Source organism: Octodon degus, unplaced genomic scaffold (assembly GCF_000260255.1).
Source record: "Octodon degus isolate 3935 unplaced genomic scaffold, OctDeg1.0 scaffold00039, whole genome shotgun sequence".
NCBI lineage: Eukaryota > Metazoa > Chordata > Mammalia > Rodentia > Octodontidae > Octodon > Octodon degus.
Window position 1 is genome coordinate 7,313,950 of NW_004524615.1, and position 9,019 is coordinate 7,322,968.

Here is a 9,019-nt window from a genome sequence, read left to right on the forward strand (position 1 = left end):
ATACCTTGCAAAGAGAGTTCCTTGGACACAGGAACATCACATGTCTCCTTGCATCTCTATTGTTAATATCTAGAACAATTCCTGATTCCTAATTGGTCTAGAAATAAACATTCATACAAAGAAACAAAAAATCAGAATACCAACAACATTGAGTTGTGTTTTTGTGTTACTCTCATTTCAAATTACATTACAACTCTGTTATTTAATTTTGTGGCTTAGCCAGGTTGTAATTCCATATTTCTGGGGATTTTACGAATAACGTTACATTCTGAAATATAACATAAATTTTTATGCAGTTTAGTCAGTGAGCGTATGCAACTCAAAATACCTAAGTAGTATATAACACAAATCTAAAATAAGCTGATTCCATAACTGGAACTTCAGTGACCCGGAGTCACCCCAAAGTGTATCACACATCATGCAGTGCTCTGGCTTTGAAGCCAGGCGTGCAGATGACTTAAACGTGTAATCATGTTTTTTCTACTCAAGTGCATTTGGGTGACAGACTGGTCTCCCCTTCATTGGAAAAATGGTGCCGGGAAGGACCGTTTCCTAAGCCCAGGTTTTCATAAGCACTACTCTCCACCATTCACTCAAAAGACAGGAAGGTGGAATAATGTTGAGATTCTTTCCACAAAAGCCTCCTACAGAGACACAAAGTAGTGGAAGGGTATTCGTGATATTTTCTCCCTCCACCAACTGTGTGTGATTCAAGCAGATCCCGGACTATGTTCGCCAGCTGCAGAGCCCATTTTCTTTATGTTGAAAGTTAATTCCGCTCACAGCTGGAACCCAGAGCAAAAAGTGAACATTGCACATAAAAGCTTCCTTGAATTTGAACTCGTAGTTGCTACAATGACAAAAAACCACAATGTTCCCCAAGTCAAGAAGATTCTTATTATGTTGGTTAAGGTTTACAGGGCTCTAAAGCCGTGATTTGAGGACTAACACTGTGAATCAATATGATCCCCTCAAGACGCACTGGCGCTGTATCAGATCAACCCATGTGGTTTTATAAATACCACACCACTCTTGACACAAAGGATAAAATAGGATAGGAAGCAGCCATGGTCAGGAGCTTATTTGATGAATTGTTCCCATTCTTCCAACCATAAGCACATCCCAGGGCTTCTTTCACCAGGAAGGCGCTTGTGAAAAGTCAAAGACTCGCATGAAGTTTACCCAAAGTTTCGGTTTTAGGAAGTTCCAAAAATTATATATTTAATGTTTTTAAAATAGATAAGAGAAACAAACACATAGTGTGCAGAGATAATACTCTAAAATTAATATTGTTCAAACACTTCAGAGTTTTTTTGATTGATTCCCTCTTAGAAGAAGTTTTCAGGTATATTCCACAAAAACTGATGGAGTTGTTAACAGAATATGTGTATATAGAACAACTCTAAGTAATTTGTGGTTCTTCTCTCCTGAGTTCTTATTTATTTACTTATTTGTGTATTTATTTATTTATTTATTTGGTATGGGGTCTTGCTATACAACTTGGACTCATGGTGATGCACCTGTCTCAATCTCCCACATGATAGGATTATGCCTGTGTGCCACCGCGCCCAGGGCCAGGGCCAGCATGGCGTTGGTACCGGCGATCGAACCCAGGTCCTTGCACTTGCCAGACAGGTGATTAGACCACTGAGCTATCTCTCCAGCTGCTTATCTTCTGAATTCTTAAGAAAGAATTAGGATTACATCCTATTGACACTATTTGTAGTATTTGGAATTTCATCTTCTCTCTGCATCCTGTTAATAGAATTTGTCATGTGTATTACCTCTACTGTTCACTTTAACAAATGCAGGACATATAAGGACTCAAAACAACACAAACGTATTATCTTACAACTCCAGAAGTCTGAAATGAGGCTTACATGTCCAAAGCGAGGTGATACCAGGGCTCATGGCTGCTGGTGGCACTCAGGGTGATGACAGTCTTTGTGACTGTTGGCAGTCCTTATGGTAGGACAGAATTATGTCTTTCTCAGCTTCCAGTCACCCAGCTCACCTACTCTCACCTTTGTCCTCTCTTCCTTTCATAAGGCCTTTGTGACAACCAGGACCATCGAGAATGATCTGACATGATGTCCCTAACACAAGATGCATAGCTTGTCAAATTGCAGGAAGGTTGTATCACATGGAGAAACACTTTCACAGGCTCTGAGTAGCTTGGGAACAGCTTGGGAAAGCCAGGCTTTCACCGACAACAGCCTGTAAACTATCAGAATAAAATATGCACAGCCAAATAATTCAGTAGTGGCAGGATATCCAGGCTCTAATTATTGACTAACACTGAAAACACAGTGGAATGTAGAATTATCCAAAACTATCTGCAGACCTGTGATGATGTTTTGTTGGCAATGTCCTTGAATAATAATGAATGAAATTCCAAATTCTGATGAGTGCTGAATATAGTGTGTCATCAATTCTAATGATGAGATGAATATATTTTGCTCTTCATGTAAGCTATTTGGGAAGAAGATTTTTGAATCTTTTAAAAGAATAAAGTGTTTATTATTTTTTTAAACTTCAAAATCAACACTTAGAGCTTCCACTGAAAGTTATAGTATGTAACAAAAGAAACTTTAGTAGAAACAATACATTAAATCACATATCTATACAAATACTGTCATTAAAATTACACTGTTTATCTTTCTTATGAAGATGTCAATAAAAATTCCTAGAGCCACATTCATGTAAATAGTAATACAATGCATGGCAGGTACAGTAATTAAACTTTCTTGACAGGATTTGAAAATATTCATAGAATGAATTTGAGTTATATTTCCAGAACTAAGTTTTTAGACGCTATCTCTTGGTGGTTAGTCACAATATCTTCGAGTGGTGTTACTGGATGAGAGAGAATGCTACTAATTTACACTGGATTTGACCGAAGACCCCATGGATCTCTTTTTATTGCTCTAAAGTCCTTTCCCAGCACTACCACACTGCATTTTCCACACATTCTAGTCTTCCTAGGTTGGAAGTCTTACGTGTCTCTGAGTGCACTCGGAGTCCTACAAGAATCACTTCCTCTGTATTCGTTGAGGAAGGGAACCACACCCTTGCACGACCTCCTGCGGCCCCTTTCCCAGGTGACCGCTGTCCTTGCAGCGGGGAGCGCTGGGGTCCAGCTCCCGCCTCCTGCTCTTCTCTTCCTCCGCGCACTCTAGGCACACGGACTGCGCACTGGCACCTTGTCCTTGGGCGGCATCGGTGCTTCTCTCAGGAGGCCTCTGCTCCTGCCATCTGCACATCCTCGGCCCTCCCAAGTCTCTTCTGGAAGCCCCTTTCACGGAGCGGATCGCAAGCTTCCCAGCCCCAAACCAACTTTGGTTACTGCGCCACGTACCTGGGTTTACTTTGGTTCTAGAACAGATTACTCAATAATCATTTTTATAGTACATATTGCATTCTACATGCTACATGCCATATGTTACACACTAAGCATTACACTTTCAATACTACATATTATATACTACACACTATATACTGTGTTCTATAAATATGTAATTATGGCTAGGAAAGCACGCATGACATTCCATGCATACACCTCCTACAACCAAATATATGTAATATTAATAGTCTTTCCAAAGTTGCATTATTGCAATTATAAAACAAAAATAATTAGACATTATACTTGTCCAAAATGGGGAAAAAAACAAAACAAAACCTAAGCAAAACAGGAAGTAAATGTACAAACAAAATCCATTTCATTTTGTTCTGTAAATAAAAAGGGATAATAGACATTGTGTTGGTTAGCAGAAGGCAGAGCGCCTGTGTCCCTTACAAGCAGTCTGGGAATAGGTATTGCCCTAACCGTTCTCTAGTAGGGGACACTGAGCAGGAGCCTCCGGGTCAGCCCCAGGGGGACGGTAAATGAGACTTGTAGACATGGGGGTAATGGGCCCTTTAGGGGTGGGGTGGGACCAGGACCCCTCCAGGTGGCTCGGGCACCTCCCTGCGCAGTGGGCAGTATGCTCGCTCCCATTTGCTGAAGCACCGCAGGTGCCGTAGGTGTTTTGCTTAAGATTGGAAAGGCTTCAGAGGTGGTCGGCCTCGTAGGCCCATGCGCGGAGGTGTGCGTCCCAAGGTGAATGCGAACTTCACATGTTCTAATGAAATAAAATTTATTTATTTATTTATTTTTAATTTTTTTTCCTGTATTTTAGGGAAGGGTCTACAGAGTATTCAGGGTCTCACTACTAGATCTGACTCATAGTGCTCCACCTGTTTACAGCCTCCCAAGAGCTGGGATTACAGGCATGCCGCCATACCCAGTCTCAGTTGCTGTCTCAGTGTGCCCCGGGTTCGGGGCTGGCATGGCAGACCCCGGGATCGAACCCCTGGCCGCTGAGGCTGCTTGCAGGTGCTTTAATCCGCTGAGCTATTTGGCTGGTCCCATGATATAAAATTTTAAAAAGAATGTGCAGGTCTTGATGGGAGCTCAATCTTTCCCTCCAATGGAGGAAATAATTGACAGCAGCAACTCCAAAAACCTCTGATTTCTTCAACTTGGTAAATTCATAGTATCTTTCTTCCCCAAGACACAAAACATCTTTGAAAACAGTAATCTATTATAATGCTGTGATGTGGAAAAATAACATTTCTCTCTCTTAACATTAGAATTTAAAGTTCACCCTTTGAATATGTGCTAAAATTAACTGAAACACAAATTGACTCTAGATTTTTAAATTATTTTTGGCCCTATATTCTTTCTCTCATAAAAACTAGGAAAAGAAAACTATCTAAACTATATGAGACAGAAAAATCTAATAAATAAAGAAAGAGAAAGTTAATTTTAAGACCATCCACAGAACAAATTATAATTATCCTCTGAATGGCACATACAAAAGGTGAGATATTAACTTTAGACATTTTTCCTACTATGAATCCCAGTTTTATTAACTTTTCAATAGTTGACGAAAGTTTCACATTTTTATTAAGTCTTCAGAAAATATCCTGAGAAACAGTGTACTTCAGTGAATAGCAGTCACACGCATAAACACTCACACGGCTCATATAAAGCAAATTAATTTCTCTTTTATTTTAAAATACTTGTGCTTCTGTGCTGCTTGTGAAAGATAAGGTTTTCACTTACCAAAAATTAAATGTGAGTCTCTAGAAAATAATAAAGTTTAATTGTCTCTTAACATCATAGCTCTGAGATTCATCCACAGAGAAGTATTTCCCGTCATGGGGAGAAATACAAAGAATATTTGGCATTTGTGGGTTTGTCTATTAATTTTGGTGCATATAGAATGTATAGAAAGTTTTTCGAGTTTCCATACGGTACAGCGACTGGGAAAACTTTCAGGGGCATTTTGGCAAAGTTTTAGCAGTGCTTAATTCTAAGTTTTATTCATGGAGGTAAATATTTCGAAAGCTAGTGGTTATTTCTATCATTTCAGAAAATCTCAAGTTCACTGGTACTAGGGCAGACAGTTTCACAGAAGAATCAGCACTTGGAAGAGGAGCAAAGCCCAGCAGCTGAGGCGGACGGTAGGTTCTTCTGTAGTGGAAACCGAGAAAGACGAGAGTTCCACAGCAGCACAGGCCTGAGCCCCAAAGATAAACACAGTAATTGATACTGACTAAAATAATGAAGACCTAGGAGATGACAGTGGTGAGCCATTGTGCCCCAACAACACAATTTTACAACACCAAATCAAAGAAACAAAAACAAACTTGATGAAGCAGCTAATAATAAGTACCTGCTTTGAGTAGTTATAATACCCAAAATCAATCAGGCCTGTACACCAAAACATTACAATTTTGTCTGAAATCAGATCTAAAGTGTATCAAACTGATCTTACTATTGTCTTGTAAAAGAACAAGTTAGGTGGAAAACTCCTGCTGCATGAATGATGGTAACCAACGCTTTAGTTCATGCCACAAATTTCATAAAAGGGATCATAATAAAAGTGTGTCAAGCATGAGGATATTTTTATCAAATTGCTCTTCCTGAAGATCATGTAATAATACCAGGATATTTTTCACTGTATTGTTGTTGAAGTCCGTGCGTTCATTAGAGGGCAGTTCTAGATGTTGGTTAATATTAAATAAAATTGAGGGACTGCTACCTCCATAAGGATGTCCTGAGATGGCAACATGGCCTCTCTCAGGAAGGGGACATCCTCTGCTCTCTGTCCCCTCATGCCTCAGAGTCTGTTACACCTCCTAGAGCAGAACTGGATGGGAAGCCTGCCCTCCCCAACCATCTGCCAAACGCTGACATCCATCAGTGCATTCGTTCGTCTGCGCTTCAGTACAGAAATATTCTTGTTCCTTTCTGTCCTACTCACAAATTCAAATCTGAGAATGTGACAGTAAGAATTGTAAGCCACTTCCTTTCTTCTATCCAGAGTAAATATAGTAACTTCATTTAAAATAATCCTGCCATCATGGATTGATATAACTGCAAAGAATGAAAAACATATCTTTAGCTACCAAAATAATATATTGTCACCATTTGCCCCCAAAACTCACCAAATGTATTGACCCAAGTCAGCTCTCCTTCCAAAACACACCTTCCATTTTTAATAAGGTTTTACTCTAACTTAGTTTATTTCCATGACGGTTTCCTTTAGCTTATTCTTTGAAATGAAATATTAAATATGGGTTGACACTCTATTTTTACTCATACAGTTGTATTTATTTCATACTTTTGATCCCTCACATTTGTAAAAGTCAGACTTTCTTCCATATTTCAGACAGTGTGTGAGAAATGAACAAATAAGGATATTTGACACTTGAGTCTTAGTATTTTTTTCAAAGTCTGTTTTACTAAAAAGAGTTACCAAATACACATCAGCTACTTCAGCTTGAAAAGAAATAAAAGCTATCTGCCTCGCATTATTCACAGCCAAACCAAACAGGCTACTGTGGTATTCATAAATGCCTCTGAATTAAGGAAAACATGCATAAAATCAGGCTTCCTTTGTGGTAAGAATTTCTTCCAGCTGAGCCCAAGGAGAGAATAAAAAGTTACCCAAATATCTATTGTTAGAATGGGGACAACTCTCAAAAGTAAATGTCATTCTTCTGTTGGAGGTTTCCTGACAATTTCCTAATTTTAATAAATTGTCTGTGATAACTGTGACCAAACTTGTTTCCATTCAAAATGAAGAACAGAGATGAAAAGGCCATTATAGTAGCTTATAGCAGTTTCAAGGTGTTTGTTGATTTACTTCGCTATGTTAAAATTCAGATACTTTGGAATAAACTGTTATAATTTTCTGAAAAACCACTAATCACATTTATTTTCTCAGAAGCAAAAAGAATCATTTATTTTCCTTCTATGATTAAAATGCTAATGTGTTTTACAAATAAAACATCCATGCCCCCAATTAATTAATTAATTAATTAATTACTTGCCTTCAGGAGCATGTTTATTGTGCTTGAGATCATAGATCAGTACTCTCCGAGCTACAAAGGGTAAAAGGAAATCCTCTCATTACAAACTGACAAAAGCAAAACATTTTCACAACAGCAGGAACCATGTACTCAGAAATAGATCCGGGTTTAATGCAAATGATGTAACTCCTAGTCACCTACAGCTACTTTTATAACTTCATGCAGATGATGAATTAGGCTAACATGCACTATAGTATTTGGTAGACTTCAGGATCAGTACCCTTTGTGCATCACAACATACATTTGGATATCCCAAAGAAGCAAAATTTGAAAGTAGGCATTTTAACCATATCTAATCTATAGCTAGAGTTCCACTCTTGACAGCACTGTCCTCTTTGGGGAGTCTCTCCTCTCCAAAGGATAAAAGCAGAGAATATAATCAGTACAACACATACACAGTAGTCCATATTGTAAAGGCTGTAAAGATTTGCAGCCCAGTGAGAAGACGCCCCCTGCCCCTTCCCACTGCATCCGCCTCACGTGCATTGTGGTGTGCATCTCTTGGTCCACTCCTCACTATCCTGTCGTGTTCTGCTCTGTTGGTCAAATGCTGAGTCGCTATGCTTCCAACTGGCAGATCCACAGGGTTGCAGTCTGTCAAAAGACAGCAAATAGACAGATAAACCCTTGAAATAGCCAAAGCAGGACTCCCATTGTCTTTAAGGATGTTGAGACAGCTGATTCCCTGACTGTTGGTGTTGCAGTGACAGATTCCGGTACCTTTGATGGATAAATGGATAATCTGATGAAACTGTGATGTCCAGAGGAAAAAACCACCTTTGTATACAAAACTGGTGCCCAGGATACTTGATCTCCACTCACAAAGGTTACCTCCTCAGGCCCAACACTGCAGTTAGGAGGAGGATCGAGGGTTATTTCAACTAGCTCCTTCTGAATTATATTAGCACAAGTGGAAAACTTAGCAGTGGCTTTGCTAGGGAGTTTGGTGTGTCTCTTCTGCTGGGTGGCAGGCTTTCTTTCCTCTTGCCCTCCAGGCTCTGAGGCAGTGGGGTCTCGCTGGCCTGCGTCTGAACTACCAGTGCCGGCATGGGGCTCTCATCATTGGACCTTTGCCTATCACTGGACATCATGCTGAACTTCTCTCTTGGAAAACTAGGCCACCCCCCTGGCCAGCCCAGTTGCCCACTGCTGTGCCTCCAATTATTTAAATGACAGCCCACCTATTAAAACGTCTGGGGCTGGGGAGATGACTCAGTAGAACAAGCACTTGCCTGGCAAGTGCAAGGGCCTGAGTTCAATCCCTGATTCCACACACAAAAAAAAACAAAAAAAACAAAACAAAACAAACAAACAAAAAAAAAAAAACCAAAAAAAGTATCTAACGGATGATCATTTAAGAGGAAGTTTTATTTTAATTTCAATGTGAGTTAGTATGTCAAGGTAGGTCAGAAATGATCATAAACATGGAAATAATAAATAGGTGGTATATTTAGCAACTTATGTACAGTAAAAACATTTCTCCTGTAACTAGAATAAAGAACTGCCTGACTTACCTTTGTGTTTCCAGGTATTCTTCTAAACACTGGACTGCATCAGGCGATGATGTATTTCCTTAGCCTGAGCATGAGTGAGCACT

The 9,019-nt window shown here is 39.5% G+C and overlaps 1 pseudogene; it reads right to left on the bottom strand.

Annotated features, from left to right (window-relative positions):
- Nucleotides 1-8,510, bottom strand: part of LOC101572523 — a 114,893-nt pseudogene extending 106,383 nt beyond the window's left edge.
- Nucleotides 8,511-9,019: the final 509 nt, after the last annotated feature.